The sequence below is a fragment of the Somniosus microcephalus genome, unplaced genomic scaffold (assembly GCF_052327205.1).
Source record: "Somniosus microcephalus isolate GS21.2 unplaced genomic scaffold, FLI_Smic_1.0 unresolved_chr1, whole genome shotgun sequence".
Taxonomy (NCBI): domain Eukaryota; kingdom Metazoa; phylum Chordata; class Chondrichthyes; order Squaliformes; family Somniosidae; genus Somniosus; species Somniosus microcephalus.
In genome coordinates, this window is record NW_028225179.1 from 96,207,136 (window position 1) to 96,223,307 (window position 16,172).

The 16,172-nt window shown below is 47.0% G+C and overlaps 1 pseudogene; it reads left to right on the forward strand.

The window, feature by feature from the left end:
• Positions 1 to 309: 309 nt before the first annotated feature.
• LOC147095623 (zinc-binding protein A33-like) lies at positions 310 to 9,193 on the forward strand (annotated as a pseudogene).
• The last annotated feature ends 6,979 nt before the right edge of the window (positions 9,194 to 16,172 follow it).

Sequence of the window (16,172 nt, forward strand, 5' to 3'; positions counted from 1 at the left end):
ATTGTTTTTTCCAGGCTCATAACCTTTGTTTAGCATTCAACACACCGTTGAAACCCCAGCTATACCTAATCCCTTTGTGTTTGCCTTTTAGTGGGAATTGTAACTGCGCAATCACTGCGCAAGGGCCAAAGGTTTTGTCACTTTCTCTGATTTGAGAGATTACACTGATTGCCAGCTCTGTGCATTGGCGCTCTGGGGTGGGGAGGTGGTGGGCACTGTGCAGCATGTGGCGGATGAGTGAAAGACAAATCACAACTTCAGATTTTCACGTGAGCAAATCTCGAATTTGCAATCAGTTTCAAAGGTGGAATGACGGTGAATGCTGCCAGTTCACCATCATCAGGTCCACAAACTCCCGGCAACTACAATGAAACTGATTCCTTATACAAATGTAATGTAAGTATTGTATTGAATCTGTTTCTCAGATAGTTATTTAATATAAATAGTGCAATGAATCTGATTCCTTGTAATTATTTAATGTAAATATTGTAATGAAACAGATTGCCATATAGTTATTTAATTAAATAGTGCAATGAAAATGATTTCTTACAGTTATTTAATTTAAATACTATAATGAAGTGTATTCCCTATATTTATTTACTCAATATGACTTTCAACTTGAAGCATTTGAAATGTGTCCTGCCGATATTCTTCAAATCATTTTGCAAAAAATCACAGTTCAGCAGAAACTGCTCGAGCTGCAGAAAAATATGCCATCCATTGACCTGACTGAGCGGTATTGATGCTCGCTGTGAAATTGGGTTCACTGCGCTTGCAAAGATCACACGATCTGCATTCAGTGAACAGAATCAAAGCTCCAGGCAAAAATATCAACTCCAAGCCCAGAGATTTCGAAGAGCCTGAAGCCTTCAAATAAAAACTGTAATGAAGGCAGTTAAAGCCACATTGGATACATATATTTATGTTTCTGCTAATTATATTTTATTTTCAGTTTGTTTAAAACCTAATTTGAGAAGATAGAAATTTTAGTTACTGTGGGGAAAATTGCACCTAAGCATTTTTCAGACAGCATTTTGTCTGAATTGCAGGGAATTAGATAACCAGCGCATGTGAGGCTTTAATAAAAAGCCATGCCAGGCCACTGTTTAGAATAACATTGGAAGTCCTACTAAAGTGTCACTAAGTAGTCTGTTCAGAGTCCTGGCAGTGAGTGTGGAAATTTTAAACATTGGAATTCCCACAGGAACTGATTCTGTAGGAGTTTTCAGTGGACTCTGTGACCCACATAAGTAATGTAATACACAATATAAACACTAGTGTCTGGTTGAAAGCCTAAACAACTGTCCCCACAGTTTGGGAACAAACAGCAGACATTGAAATGCGTGGTGCGGAGTTCTGATTTTTGGGACCAGCTGAAATCAGCTTTGGAATCCATGGAGGATGAAAATAAAAGTAAAAGTGAATTAAAACGGCAGCAGCAGGGGGAGATTTCAGAACTGGATGTGTGTATTACTGCTGTTACCTTTAAACACAGCGGCCTAGAAATTCAGTTGCGTTCGCCAGCCGTTAGCGCCATAAGAGGGGTAGATTTCGAGTGCTAGGCACTTAGAACCCGGGCGCAGGCCGATCTGCGCCTACGCCCAACTTCAGTTGACATTTAGCGCCGGCGCAAAGTGTTTGCACCCGCTCAGCTGCGCGCACAGCTTATGACGTCATTTCGTCGTGCAACGCTGTTTGTGCGCCCCAAACCGGAAATTCAGTGGCGCCCGCCCAATGTGGGCATGGCGCTGTTAAGAACTGTGAAGTGGAACGCAGCAGAGGCCCTGCGGGCCTCGGGGAGCGATAATTAAAGGGCACTTAGACTGAACTATAAAGGCCAACCATTTTGCTGCAATGACTTTAGTGCTTTGGATTTCTGGACAGAGACCAAGGAACAGACCTTACTGATTTGGGACAACATAGGAGAGGTATTTTTGGCTTCTGGCCAGTGCTTGGAAATTTGACTCATTGTGATTTCACTGTTTGCAAGTTTATTATGGGGGCTGCATGGGCTTCCAACCCTCAGTTCCAGCATTATGTGCGAAGGGCTCGCAATCGCTGTGTGAGAGGGCCAGCCATGCCTAGACGCAGAGGGGCCATCAGGCGTCGGCAACATAGGCCTTACCCACTCAGGGAATGCCGGCAGCAGGTGTCCTATCTCACCATGACTGCCGCGCATTGTGTTAAGAGGCTGCGCTTCAGATGGGAGGTGGTTGCAGAGATCTGCCAGCTGCTTCACAGAGATCTGCGTCCACAGCTGATGTGCAGGACGTCTCTGTCGGAGGAAGTGAAGGTCACGGTGGCTCTGAAACTTTATGCAAGCGGCTCCTTCCAAGCCGCTGCTGGGGACATAGTGAACATCTCCCAGTTCGCCGTGCATCGCTGCATCCGGCAGGTCACCGATGCCCTTTTCGCAAGGAGAAACCAATTCATCTCCTTCCCCATGACCCTAGAGAGGCAGGAGCAGTGTGCAATCGGTTTTGCCAGGATCGCCGACTTCCCCATGGTGCAGGGCGCCATTGACTGCATGCATGTGGCTATGCGGGCACCTATCGACAATGCTGAGGATTACCGCAACCGGAAGGGCTACCATTCCCTCAATGTACAGCTGGTGTGTGACCACAGGCAGCGCATCCTAGCTGTCAATGCCCGCTTTCCAGGAAGCAGCCACGATGCATTTATCCTGCGCCAGACTACTGTGGCTGACATGTTCGAGGCACAGCCTCCACCAAGGGGATGGCTTATTGGGGACAAGGGCTACCCTTTGTGTACATGGCTCATGACCCCGCTCCGCGCGCCCAGGACCCCTGCTGAGGAGGCATATAACGAAAGCCATCAAGCCACAAGGAACATCATAGAGCAAACGATTGGCATCCTCAAGCAACGGTTCCGCTGCCTGGATCGTTCCGGCGGATCTCTACAGTATTCGCCGGATAGAGTCTCCCAGTTCGTCGTCGTTTGCTGCATGCTGCATAACCTGGCTATCCGCAGGACTCAGGCACTGCCACCTCACGTTGGCCCACCACCTCAGGAGGACGAGCAGGAGGACCATGAGGAGGAGGAGGAGGAGGAGGAGTACCAGCCCAGGAGGGAGCCACAAGGTCCAAGGGCCGTCCGCTGGCAGCTTATTGAATGACACTTCTAGGCCCCCTGTCAGGGAATGGCTTGTGGCAATGAACGCACCTGAATGCAGCCGCTCTGCAAGCCCTCAGCCGGTTAACTCAACAACCACTTGAAACATGACACCTGGACAAGCTGAATAAATAAAAAGCTTTATTTAACAAACTCAGGGCCCTTCCCACATGAAACAGAAAAACAGGCAAGACCCCCAAAAAACAGTCAAAAACATATCTCACTCCCACAACCTGGGGAGGAATAACAAAACTTGTCCATCCAATTGGCCTTCATCCTCGGCCTAACCAAGACAAACCTCCCATACAGAACACAAACACCCCCATATAAAAAGCAGTTGACAACACACTCTACTTGGTGTGCCGAGAGGGCGAGTCCTTTTGCAGGCTTCTCCGGCCCCTGCCCGACCTGTTGCTCCGCCTCAACCTGGGCCCTGTGGGTGTTGCCAGGCTGGGGGAAGGCTCCTGAGGGGCACAATGCGGGATGGCAGATGCCCTTGGGGGTCGGCCTAGACGAGGTCCGGCCCTGGAGGGGCCGGCTGCTGACTGCTGCAGCTGTGGCTGGGCAGCATCAGTCTCACCAGCAGCTCGTCGCAGCTTGGCTGGGGTGTGGCAGTGGCGGCTGCAGCAATGGGGGCAAGCTGGCTGATGCCAGGCGCTCGCTGGTCGCCATAGACACTGGCACTCGGCTGGGCTGGCACTGCAGCAAGCGCAGCTATCTGGTGAAGGCCAGACCGCTGTGCTGCAGCAGGGCGGCGGGTGCCCTGGTGATGCGTCTGTGACACATCGAGTGTGGCAGAAGTGAGTGCCCGAACTGCCCTGGTCTGTGCCCGCATCAGACCAGCCAGTGTCTGCACGGCACCACTCAGGAACTCTCGACTCACGTCCTGTGCTGCCGCGAGTTGGTCGACACCCCTGGCCTGTGAGTCCCCGAAATCGGCCACACTATGAGCCAGGGACTCAATGGCCTGAGGTAACTGTCCCACAACCCCCATGAACTCGGAGTGGCGCCGCTCCGAGTCCACGGACATTTCATCAAGGAGGCGCACCTCCTGGGTGAGGACCGTCTCCGGACTGGAGGCCGGACTCTCCCTCTGGAGAGAAGGCCGCCGAGCTGCCCGACACTTCCCGCGTGCCTGGACGCCACTGGGCCCAGCAACTGCCCTCCCCTGCAACACTCCCCCCCTCTTGGGAGAAGGCAGCCATGCTGCCCGGCCCTTCCCGCATGCCTGGATGCCACTGGGCCCAGCAACTGCCCTCCCCTGCAGCACTTCCCCCCTCTGGGGAGAAGGCAGCCATGCTGCCCGACCCTTCCCGCGTGCCTGGGCACCACTGGGCCCAGCAACTGCCCTCCCCTGCAACACTTTCCCCCTCTGGGGAGAAGGCAGCCGTGCTGCCCGACCCTTCCCACGTGCCTGGACGCCACTGGGCCCAGGAGCTACACCCCCCTGCAACACTTCCCCCTGGCTCCCCTCCAGGCAGGACGTGTCCCCTCCATTGCCATCCCCTGGTGCGGATGAGAGTTCCCCCGATGTGCTGCCTTCCTCTTGGTCCTCGTCGTCCTCCTCTTCCGAGGGACTGGCACTCTCAGCTTCAGGGACCTCCTCCTCACCAGCTGAAAGCAGGAAGGCACAAGAGTAGCTTTAGAGTGAGGACAGGCCGTCAGCGAGGGAGGCATGAGTGTTGGCATTATGCGCATTGGTGGGACAGTGGCAAAGGATGTAGATCTGAAGCTCAAGGGGAACGAGAGAGGTCCAAACGGTCATGTCCTTACCATTGGGGCCCAGCACAGGGTTGGCATCTCCAATAGCTATGGGGCCAACCACCCGGGCACGCATGAGTCGAGCCATGCGCGCCTCCAGGTCACTGAGCTCCTGGAACTGGACACAGCCTCCCCCGGTGACAGTCCGGCTCTTCAGATTCTGCGCCAGCTTGGCCTGCAAGAGAAAGGACGGCCTCTAAGTACAGTGTGGTGCCCTGTTGTTGTGTGCACTGCCTCCCATGGTCGAATAGCTTGGCCAGTGTGGTGCCCTGTTGTTGGGTGCACTGCCTCCCATGGTCGAATAGCTTGGCCAGTGTGTAAAATGCAGAAAGTGCTATTGATGATCATGCCTGTGCCATAGCTGCGGGAGGAGGGCTGGCCATTAGGCCTCTGAGGTCCCTTTGCCCATAATGTGAGGTGCACATGCAAGGATGAGGAGGACACTGGAAAGGGTACTCACCCTGACCAACCGAGTGAGGTCGTTGTACTTCTTGCGGCATTGGTCACCAGTCCTAGCGACATCGCTGTTGGCTGAGACCCTCTGGGCGAATTCCCTCCAGGGTCTCCTGTACTGCCTCCTGGGAGCCTTCTTGCCACTGTCCGGGCACAAGATCTCTCTTTTCTTTTCCAAACCCATAAGCAGCACCCTCAAAGCATGCTCTGAGAAGCGCTGCACTCGTTCACGGGCCTTCTGCATGGCTTCAGGCGCTATTTGGGTCCACCAGCAGTGTTCAGGCCTAGCTGCAGGGCTCCACTATCCAGGGCGTGGCAGCAGACAAAGTCGACCCTTCCCCCTTTAAGAGCTGGCCGGCATCAGGGTGTCTGCTGTCAATCAAAGCATGACCGCACCTGCGCTGCGCCCAGCCTCGGCGTTATCAGTCTGCACCGCCGGCTTAGCGCCTAAAGATAGGAGTGCAACGCCAGTTTCAGTGCTCGCCCAAACTCCTTGGCCAAAGCTGCTGAATATCGGCCAAGTGGCCTCCACTTTCCGGCGGGCGCTAAATTTAGCGCCCGCCCGACTTTACCGCCCCAAAAGTGGCTATACTGAATTTCTAGGCCAGCCACCTTTAACAACTCGCTGCTTAAATGATCACTTTCACCATCTAAGGAACTCACACGAACCCTGGAGCAATACATCTCTGCACAATTTGCCGAAATCCATCAATATATTGAAGGCAAAGAGAAACATTTAATCAAAGAAATGAAGAGACAAAAGAAGGAAGATCTGCGACCAATGGAGAAGAACTTGGAAAGAATTGAAGAGGAACTGATGACACTTGAGGAGGACATATTGAATCATTGAGTAGACATCGAGCAGCAAGACAGTAACTCATTTCGCAAGGTAACCTTTTATATCCCAATCACCAAGCTATTGGTGTAAGGGTAAACAACACTTTATATTTGGCTCAAAACCCATCACAAAAATGCACAATGTGCAGCATAACTGAGGACAAACAGGTATAAGTCAGGATTGAGCTCTGAGTGTCGACAAGACTATCCCACACTGTGAAGACCTCGCAGTGGCTGCAGTATACTTCAACCAGATTGAAGGCAGCTTATTAAAGCTCTTGCTGGTCCCCTTTTTTGTTTTCAATATTAGCAAAGAACTGAGAGGACAGTCTACTCTTCGCTGAAATTAACACCTCACTGTCACTGAGAACTCGACCAATATCTTTAAAAAGAGCTGCGCAGTCCTTGGCTTCCCCGTGTTTGACTCTGGTGTGCAGTCGTCAGTATAACTCAGAGCTTTTTTACAGATGTTACCAGGTTTGCATACCATTACTGCTGGAAACCCCGCTGTATTTCGCGGCACCAGGCTCAGAGAGCCTGAGTGAGGGAGAGATATTGATTTATGTCCTGTCACTCTAACCTTTACACTGTTGTTGAAAGCCAGACAGTGCATACCAGCACCTACTAATGCATCCTCAATCGATTCACCATACGAATAGCTCCTATAGGTTACAGAACTTTCTATGCTCAGGTTAACAATTGTCACTGCTCATTTTTCTCCCCTTCTCTCCTGTCCTTAAACTAGTGTCAGGCTGGTGCACAGTCCCAAGTGTGCTATCACTGAGAGCAGTAACTTGTTGGGGTGCTGTCCCACGCGTGCAACAAATGCTCTGGTGAAAAACTGAGCAACAGGAAGCTATTTGATTGTATGGGCATCACAATAATTCTTATCCTCTTGTTGTCTGCTGTTTACACGTAAGCGTGTTTCTACAGAGCTGCCTGGAAATGTCCATGAGCTGGTACATAGGCTGTTGTCTCCCAACTGAGGGGATGCTGAGGTTAGGTGAAGCACGACTGTCCCCAGTTCAGGGCCGCTCAGACCAGAAAGAAGCTCTGTGTTACTGGGAAAATATAGACCAGATATAAAAGGAACTGATCAGTGAACCTTTAAACTCTTCAGCAACAGAGGAACCCCTGTCGAGTGTATTCCGAGGAAAACTGACGTGCTATCGCATCACTGGATCCCGTCATTGAACATTCCACACAGATCCCTTCACATTTTACGAAAACCCTAAAACCAATGATTATACATCAGTAAATAATACAACCTAAACATTGCCGTGCATTTATTAAGATGTTCCTCATTATCTGTCCTGCAAGTACATAAAGATTGAGACAAAAGTGAGGAAGGTGAAGGTGCAGAGAGAGGTGAAGATGAAATGATCCTCGTATCTGCAAGTCTGAAATACGCAGTGTTTCGAGGCCTGTTACTCTACACAGTGTGGAAGGAAATGAAACAGATCATCTCTCCAGGTAAGAAGCTCCACAGCTTTGTGTCCACTTTCTATAGTCTCCTGCTCTCTTCTACCTCTCCTGAAGGTGCTGCCTGTTGATGGTACAGATCACTGGGGCAGCAGCTCTGGGGCCTCACTCAACGGGCCATTCTTTATGTGGGACCTTAGATTGAGCGTTTCAAGCATGACGGCATCAGAACATCTTTATTGTTTGACATCCAGACATTCGCACTTTCCAGTAGGATTTATTGGACAGTGATCAGACTGCGACCCCTGGCTGCTTGTGTTCCTCTCTGACCCAGGACTCACTGGACAGTGATCAGACTGGGAGCCCTGGCTGATTGTGTTCCCCTCTGACCCAGGACTCACTGGACAGTGATCAGGCTGGGACCCCGGGCTGATTGTGTTCCTCTCTGACCCAGGACTCAATGGACAGTGATCGGACTGCAACTCCAGTGAAATTGTGTTCTTCACTGGCCGAGGACTCACTGGACAGTGATCAGACTGCAACTCCAGTGAAATTGTGTTCTTCACTGACCGAGGACTCACTGGACAGTGATCAGACTGGGAATCCTGTATGATTGTGTTATCCTCCGACTCAGGACTCACTTGATACTGATCGGACTGGGACCCCTGGATGGTTGTGTTCCTCGCTGATGAAGGACAACATCGACAGTGATTATTCTGGGACCGCTGGAAGGTTGTGTTCCTCTCTGAGCAAGGACTCACTGGACAGTGTTCAGACTGGGACCCTGTAAGTTCAGTTCGCCATAAACTGGAGTTTAGGAATATGTCTAACTGTACCCTGTACCCTGTCTGTAATATCTGTTCACCGTATACTGGAGTCTGGGAATATATCAAACTATACACTGTACCCAGAATGTACTATTTACTAATACGAAAATTATGGATTGGTTGCCGAGTCCAGTTCTACAGACATCAAATATTAACCCGTGTCCGTCCACTTTCCTCTGTCCAAAATTGTTAACATGATGTCATTTTTATTTCCCCCAGTCCCAGCCTCATTGACCCTGGAGCCAAACACAGCACATCGTTAGCTTGTTTTGTCTGTGGACCGGACCAGTATGAGACTCGGTAGCATAAAATTATTGTTTCCTGATAACTTGGACGGATTCAATGCTGCTATCTGTGTCCTGGGTCACAGGGATTCACATCAGGGAAATACTACTGGGCGGTGGACTTCAGGGACAAGACAGAGTGCACTTTGGTTTTGGCGGAGAATCTTCCAATAGGAAAGGAGAGTTAAACCTGGGTCCTAAACAATGATACTGGATTGTGCCCCCATTAAATGGAAATTAATATAGAGCTGTTGAAAGCACATTAGTCCCATTAAGCCCGAGTGTGAATCCCAGGACTATCGCAGTTTAACTGGACTATGAGAGAGGACAGGTGAGCTTTCACAATGATGATCATATGTCCAATCTCTGCACTTTCACTGACACATTCACGGAGAAACTCTATCCTTTGTTGTATCCTGATTGTTCGATGAGGGTAAAAATGCTGCTCCACTTAAACTGCGTCCTTTCAAAACATAGCTTCCTAAACTGATGTGTCGGCAGAGAATATGTCCACTGCTGGGCGAATATTGCACATCTCACACAGTAACTTCGAGGCACAGCAGGAAACAACACTGAGAAAGGGGCTTGGCAATAATTGGTGCTGTTGAGAGTGTTGGGCTGGTGAATTGTAAGTGTTCCTTGTGCAGAGCTGTTGCGCTGTGATCTCGGGCTGGGATGTAATTACTGTGCAGGGTGATGAGGCTCCAACGTGAGCTTCTGGCCCCTCTTACCAGCTGTCCAATCTGGGACTCTTCACTCCTGGTTATTCCACCGTGAGAGGCCATGTGGCTCTTTGTGTATCCTGGGTCCGTGTTACAAATTCCAGCAGAGTCGCTCACCGACAGTAAACCGGATTAACGTGATCCCGGAGTCAGATTGCACTGTTCACACACCCATGGGCTAGTTGAATAAAAATACATAAAATTGACAAAAGTTGTATATAAATGGGCAAATTTGGTTCTGGACGGGCTCAAGCAACAAGGGGTCGCTGAGTTGCACATCTAGCTTGTAATAAAAGACAGTAAGCTCACGATAGAAACTTGCATAACCTGGCTCCAGAAGAGCTGAAAACCTACTGAACCTGCCCACAGACAATCTCCATAACCCGGCTCCAGACCAGCTGAAGATCTCCATAACCTGGCTCCAGACCAGCCGAAGAACTTCATAACCTGACTCCAGGCCGGCTGAAGATCTCCATAACCTGGCTCCAGACCAGCTGCAGATCTCCATAACCCGGCTCCAGACCAGCTGATGATCTCCATAACCTGACCATAGACTAGCTGAATAATTCCATATCCTGGCTCCCGACCAGCTGAAGATCTCCATAACCTTGCTCACAACCAGCTGAAGATCTCCATAACCCGGCTCCAGACCAGCTGAAGATCTGCATAACCTGGCTCCAGTCTACCTGAAGATCTCCATAACCTGGCTCCAGACCAACTGAAGATCTCCATAACCTGGCTACAGAACAGCGGAAGATCTCCATTACCAGGCTCCAGACCAGCTGAAGATCTCCATAACCCAGCTCCAGACCAGCTGACGACTTCCATAACATTGCTCCAGACAAGTTGAAGACCTCCGTAACCAGGCTCTAGATCAACTGAAGATCTCCATAACCTGGCTCCAGAACAGCTGAATATCTCCATAACCCGGCTCTAGACCAGCTGAAGAAGTCCATAACCCGGCTCCAGCCCAGCTGAAGATGTCCATAACCTGGCTCCAGACCAACTGAAGATCTTCATCACCTGGCTACAGAACAGATGAAGATCTCCATAACCAGGCTCCAGACCAGCTGAAGATCTTCATCACCTGGCTACAGAACAGCTGAAGATCTCCATAACCAGGCTCCAGACCAGTTGAAGATCCCCATAACCTGGATCCAGACCAGCTGAAGATCCCCATAACCTGGCTCCAGACCAGCTGAAGAACTCCATAACGTGACTGCAGAAAAGCTGGAGATCCCTTTAACCTGGCTCCAGACTAGCTGAAGATCTCCATAACCCGGCTCCAGACCTTGTGCTATAACACAACCAGGGGGCACCGAGATTTTTGAGGGCCTCCACAAGTCTGCGCTAACCATGATTTAGGTAAAACTTTCATTTAAGATGTTATTCTGGGACAGGCCATTGTTTTGAGGTCACGGAACCCATTTTGCGAGTTTGTTTTGTTGTTAAATCAATTCTAAGTCTTGCATCAATTGTGGATATTGTTTAATTCTAATGCGATATTTTTCTGCCATATAATAAATCACTCCTTTGTTTATAAAGCCAAGGGATATGCCTAAAATTTCTTATTAGCTGAAAGAGTAGCTGAAAGAGTCACTAAGTTAAATTTAAAGGAGTAGAGTCTCTGTTGGTTTTATCAGTGCAATCCGGGTCAAATTAACGGAACCAGCGCAAAAGCTCGTGGAAACTCAAGATTGAGCTACGTCAAGAATGAACAGACTTTCCGCGATATTTAACGCTGGTTTAAAAGTCATTTTGCCTCAAGTCGGCCCGCCCACAAAGCTGGCCACGCCCCCAGATTGAAATAATAAGCCTGGCGAGTTTCCGCCCATTGATTCCGTTCCAAGAAGTTCTTTGAATTGAACTTTTCTCAGGCGCACAGGCACCAGGCGGCACGGTATAAAAGTTTCTACAGGTAAAAAAAAACGATTTACTAAAAACTGACCAGTGTACAGCAATAAAACTACTCGATGGGTCAGTATAGTTTTTTTAAGTCATTTACAGTGCATTAAAATTGAGAGGTGGGAGCGATTCCCTTACAGCTCAAACTCAGTTCCCAACGCTAACATTCATTTGTATTTCCCATGATTCCTTTGGTTCAGGGAAAAGAGGCTCTTCCTGATTTCGACCTCAGCACTAAAAGTGGCCCAATTTGCCACCAATCTCACTCCAGAGGGCCACCTTGGCCCAGTCGATGGCACTTTTGACATTGAAGCAGACGTTGGTTGGCCAAAATTCATGGGCTGGTGCATATCTCAAGCGGATTAACAGTAGGGGAGGGGCCTGGAATTGGAATTGTCTCTACTGCCATCCTAAATTCTTTCACAGGGTCACAAAAGGTGATATATTAATGCAAGTTATTTCATTCTTATATACATCTGCTTTATTGGGCATTTGCCTGTAACCTGTTAGCTAATGTGATATCAATTTCAGAGGCTATTATTGTGATACCTTAACCATTGGCACCGGCTTCCTCACCTTTGTATCTGCTTTTTCCAAACATACTTCATTCATATCCCCACTTTCCAGAACTTCTTTTGATATTGGAGATGCAACCACAAATTGATCTCTCATGGTTCACAGCTGCCGTGAGACAAAGGCCATTTCATTTCCAGGGGGCTCCTGTTGCAAGGCATGGGCCATCCTCTCTGAACCTACTGCCACTGATGAAACTTTACAGAGAAGTCAGTTGATGGACATTGAATAATGAAGAGCTTAGTCCCCAAAGCTGGGCACGGTGGAAGTAAAAACATATATTTGTTTTACAATATATTATGAATATTGGACATACTGGAGAGATGTTGGACATCTTGGGGAGTTAAGGTTTAAAGTCGGACTACTTTGCATCTTAAAACAACAGTTATTTCAAGATAAACAGGATGGTTTTGAAGTATTGTTAGAGGAATGCATAGTGAAAAATGTGTGACTTTATCCCTGAGTAAAGTGAATCACCTGGGCATGATTCCTGAAAGGTTTTCAATTTGCTATCGATGTAAATTCTATTGAAAGTCAGGAAAGAATAGGTGGAAACATTGATTGATAGGCTTCTCTTGGAGATGTTTGTTTATTTTCCTACACTGATCAGTGAGAATAATGTACTTTATAGCCTGGCCACTATCCGATATTGGGACCATGCAGGCGTGATGAGAAAAAAACACCAATCTTTTGATAAGGTAACTTAAAAGCCCAGGAATGGCCTGTATCCGATGTCAAGTTTTGTATAATATTGGAATACTGGTGTGTGTGCAAATTTGATATGTTGTGCATGTGGCAACTTGCATGGCAAAGATGCACTGAAGAACGACTCTCAGACATGCTCAGTTGGAGACAACGGTGAGACATGAAATGGTTACTGTGTCCCAGGAATGTGAGTTTTCTTTTTTAAAAGCACTGACATAAGCTCCATAGTGAAACTAACTTTTTAATGAAGCAATATAGCATTAAACGCAATGCTACCTATCAGAAGAATGGACATTAAATTAAAGAGGGACATAGAATTTGAATTTCCAAAATTCAGGGTTGAATTCTTTTGAGTTGGCAATTAAATTGGGATCACTGCAAGATAGTGTGAAATAATACTTAGCAGGAATATGTACAAGATGGATACTATTAAAAGGGGAGCTGGATAATATTTTAAATCCCTGATATTATGGTGCAGTGTAATGTACTGAGAAGTGTACTGCACAATGTTTAATGATTTTCTTTGTCTTTCATGATGTGAAATATTAATAAAAATGAATCTTCCTCTAGACGAGCAAAGGGCTTGAGATAGATATGTGATGATAATAATATTACAATCTTAAATATGCTCACGAGGGATCGCCAGGTGCAGTTGGAGATTAAGTTTGAAAAGTAGTAAAGGTAACAATTACCTTGGATTACTTCTGTAGTTTAAAAATCCGAGCTTAAAATGTCTGATGGTGTGTATGAAATTATGTAAATCTGGGGGTGAAAATGGGACATCTACGTTTGGAAATCATGAAATGTGGGTGACAATTTAAAACATAGTTCAGCATCGTGAACAAGCATTATACATTATACGCAGTCAACCCCACTATATGAGCATGCATTATCAGAAATAATAAGTGGTGGAAACGTTGGACATCCTGGAGTGGTACATGTTGGATATCTTGGGGATTTAAGGGTTAATAGTCAAACTTCTTTGTATCTTGGAGCAACAGTTCTTCCAAGATAAACAGGACGGTTATGAAGTATCGTGTGAGGCATAGAAAGCTTCTCTACTGCTGCGTGAAGCGCTTTTGTTTGGAAATAAGTGACAGTAATGAGGTCAGCCATGACTGACTAAAGCCAACTTTAGAGGCTGGAGTATTAAACATATGCATAGTTATACAATAGCTCTAGTATAGAAAGATAACCATTAACACCGCAGGCGGCGGACTAAGAAAATAAGAACATAAGAAATATGAGCAGGAGTAGGCCAATCGGCCCCTCGAGCCTGCTCTGCCATTCAATAAGATCGTGGCTGATCTAATCCTAACCTCAACTCTGCTCCACTCTGCATCCCACCTGAACCCATGTGATCTCCCAGGAGAGGAGAAAAACCAGATAAAAACCCAATGGCCAATTTGGGAGAAAAGAATCTGGGAAATTCCTCTCCGACCCATCTAGACGATCGAAACTCGTCCAGGAGATCACTCTGCCCTGTATTTCCGCAGTACTTACCTTGCGTAAAAATGATCTCCACCCCAGCCAGGAACAGGCCCAAATTACTCTTGAAGGACTCCTAGCTGGCAGCCTGTTCCCGAGGTCTCCACTAATCCCTGTGAATAGCACCATCTCCTGAAATCTAACACAGAATTAGAACACAAGAAGTAAGAGCAGGACCAGGCTACACGGCCCCTGGGCCCGCTCCACCACCCACAGGGCCATGACCGATCCGAACCTAGACTCATGTCCAATTTCCTGCCTGCTCCCCGTAACCCCTAACTCCCATTACTTCTAGGAAACTGTCTATTTCTGTTTTAAATTTATTTAATGATGTAGCTTCCACAGCTTTCTGGGGCAGCAAAGTCCACAGACCTACTACCCTCTGAGTGAAGAAGTTTCTCCTCAACTCAGTTTTGAAAGAGCCGCCCCTTATTCTAAGATAATGCCCCCTAGTTCTAGTTTCCCCCATCATTGGGAACATCCTCACCGCATCCACCTGATCAAGCCCCTTCACAATCTTATATATTTCAATAAGATCCCCTCTCATTCTTCTGAACTCCAATGAGTAGAGTCCCAATCTACTCAACCTCTCCTCATATGTCCACCCCCTCATCCCCGGGATAATTCCCAGCCGTTAGAATGGGCGTTGGCTGCGCACTGCTTCTCCCAAACAACCGGACCACTCACTCTCCCACCCTAGAGTTAAAATAAAGTCCAGAACAGATACCATTCCGCGTCTGCTCTGGCCCAAACATTAATCGCTCTGTCGTTTGTATCCAGCATTTCAGACCTACAGTCAGAAATAAAGACATGAAATCCTGAAACGTGATGTGTTCAATGAATCCCTTCAATTCAACAAAGTGGGAGGTCGACAGCCTTCACAGTTTGTGAGGCATTGTTTTAATGTCTATATATATTGGCTCCTTCCAATAGAAGATGGTTTAATCGAACTCCAATCAGAGACATTAAATCAAAAAGAAAATACAGCAGATGTTGGAAATCTGAAATAAAAACAGAAAATGCTGGAGATACTCAGCAGGTCAGGCAGCATCTGTGAAGAGAGAAAGAGAGTTAACGCTTCAGGTCATTGACCTTTCATCAGAACTCACGAAAGGTCATCAAACAGAGATATTAAATCCACCGATTGCTATTCCATGTCTATTAACATTCTAAATAAATTGTCATCTTCAGAACACAACCTGTTACATTTCTGCGTCGTGAATTTCCAAATAAGGTCGTGGACAAGGACCAATAAAACCTCATATAAATGATATGGTGTTAATTTTATACACAGACTGAGTGGTCAGCACAGTAAACGTCATTACTGCCATGAGAACAATGGAATCCTCCTAATGAAATTTCATGATCTTGTATGGCTGAATGTTTTAGGTTGTTTACTCAAATGACATTCGAATGGTCAAACTGCTCAAATGACCGTTAATCCCTCTTTTACCTCTGTGCAATATCTGTTAATACTTCCAGAAAACTAACATTGCTGCATATCAGTGGGGTTGCTCAGTTGTATACAACTGATTATATCACGTTCTGTGTCTATCTGGATGTTCCTCATTCTCACCTGCAGCATTGACGTCCCTTAATATAAACTGAATAGATTGCAAAAAAATAACGAAGATAGAGAATATTTTTCATCTATTTAAGATCTAGAGAATGCTAATCCATCAAAATACATGCATTTATTCCATCAAATGCCTTGCATGAATCAATAAAAGTATATCCTCAGCTTCATGAGTCTTTTACCATGACTGTAATAATGGAGATGTCGACATATTTTGTTTGAATCGTATGATGACAATAATAATCTAGAGTCCTTACTCTTTTAACATGCAAAATCATTGCAAAATATTCCTGATCAGCAGCAGTGAATATGACTCTGTTTGTTCAAATGATTGTAACTAATGAGAGTTATTGTGCAATGCTCCTATGTCACTTGAGGTTTCTTTCAGGTATAAATAAGACCTTAATTTGAAAGCAAAGACCTGTCTGTCCATAAAAGTTACAGCCAACGCCGCTTCTCTCTGTATATGGGAAATGCCGGTGATCAT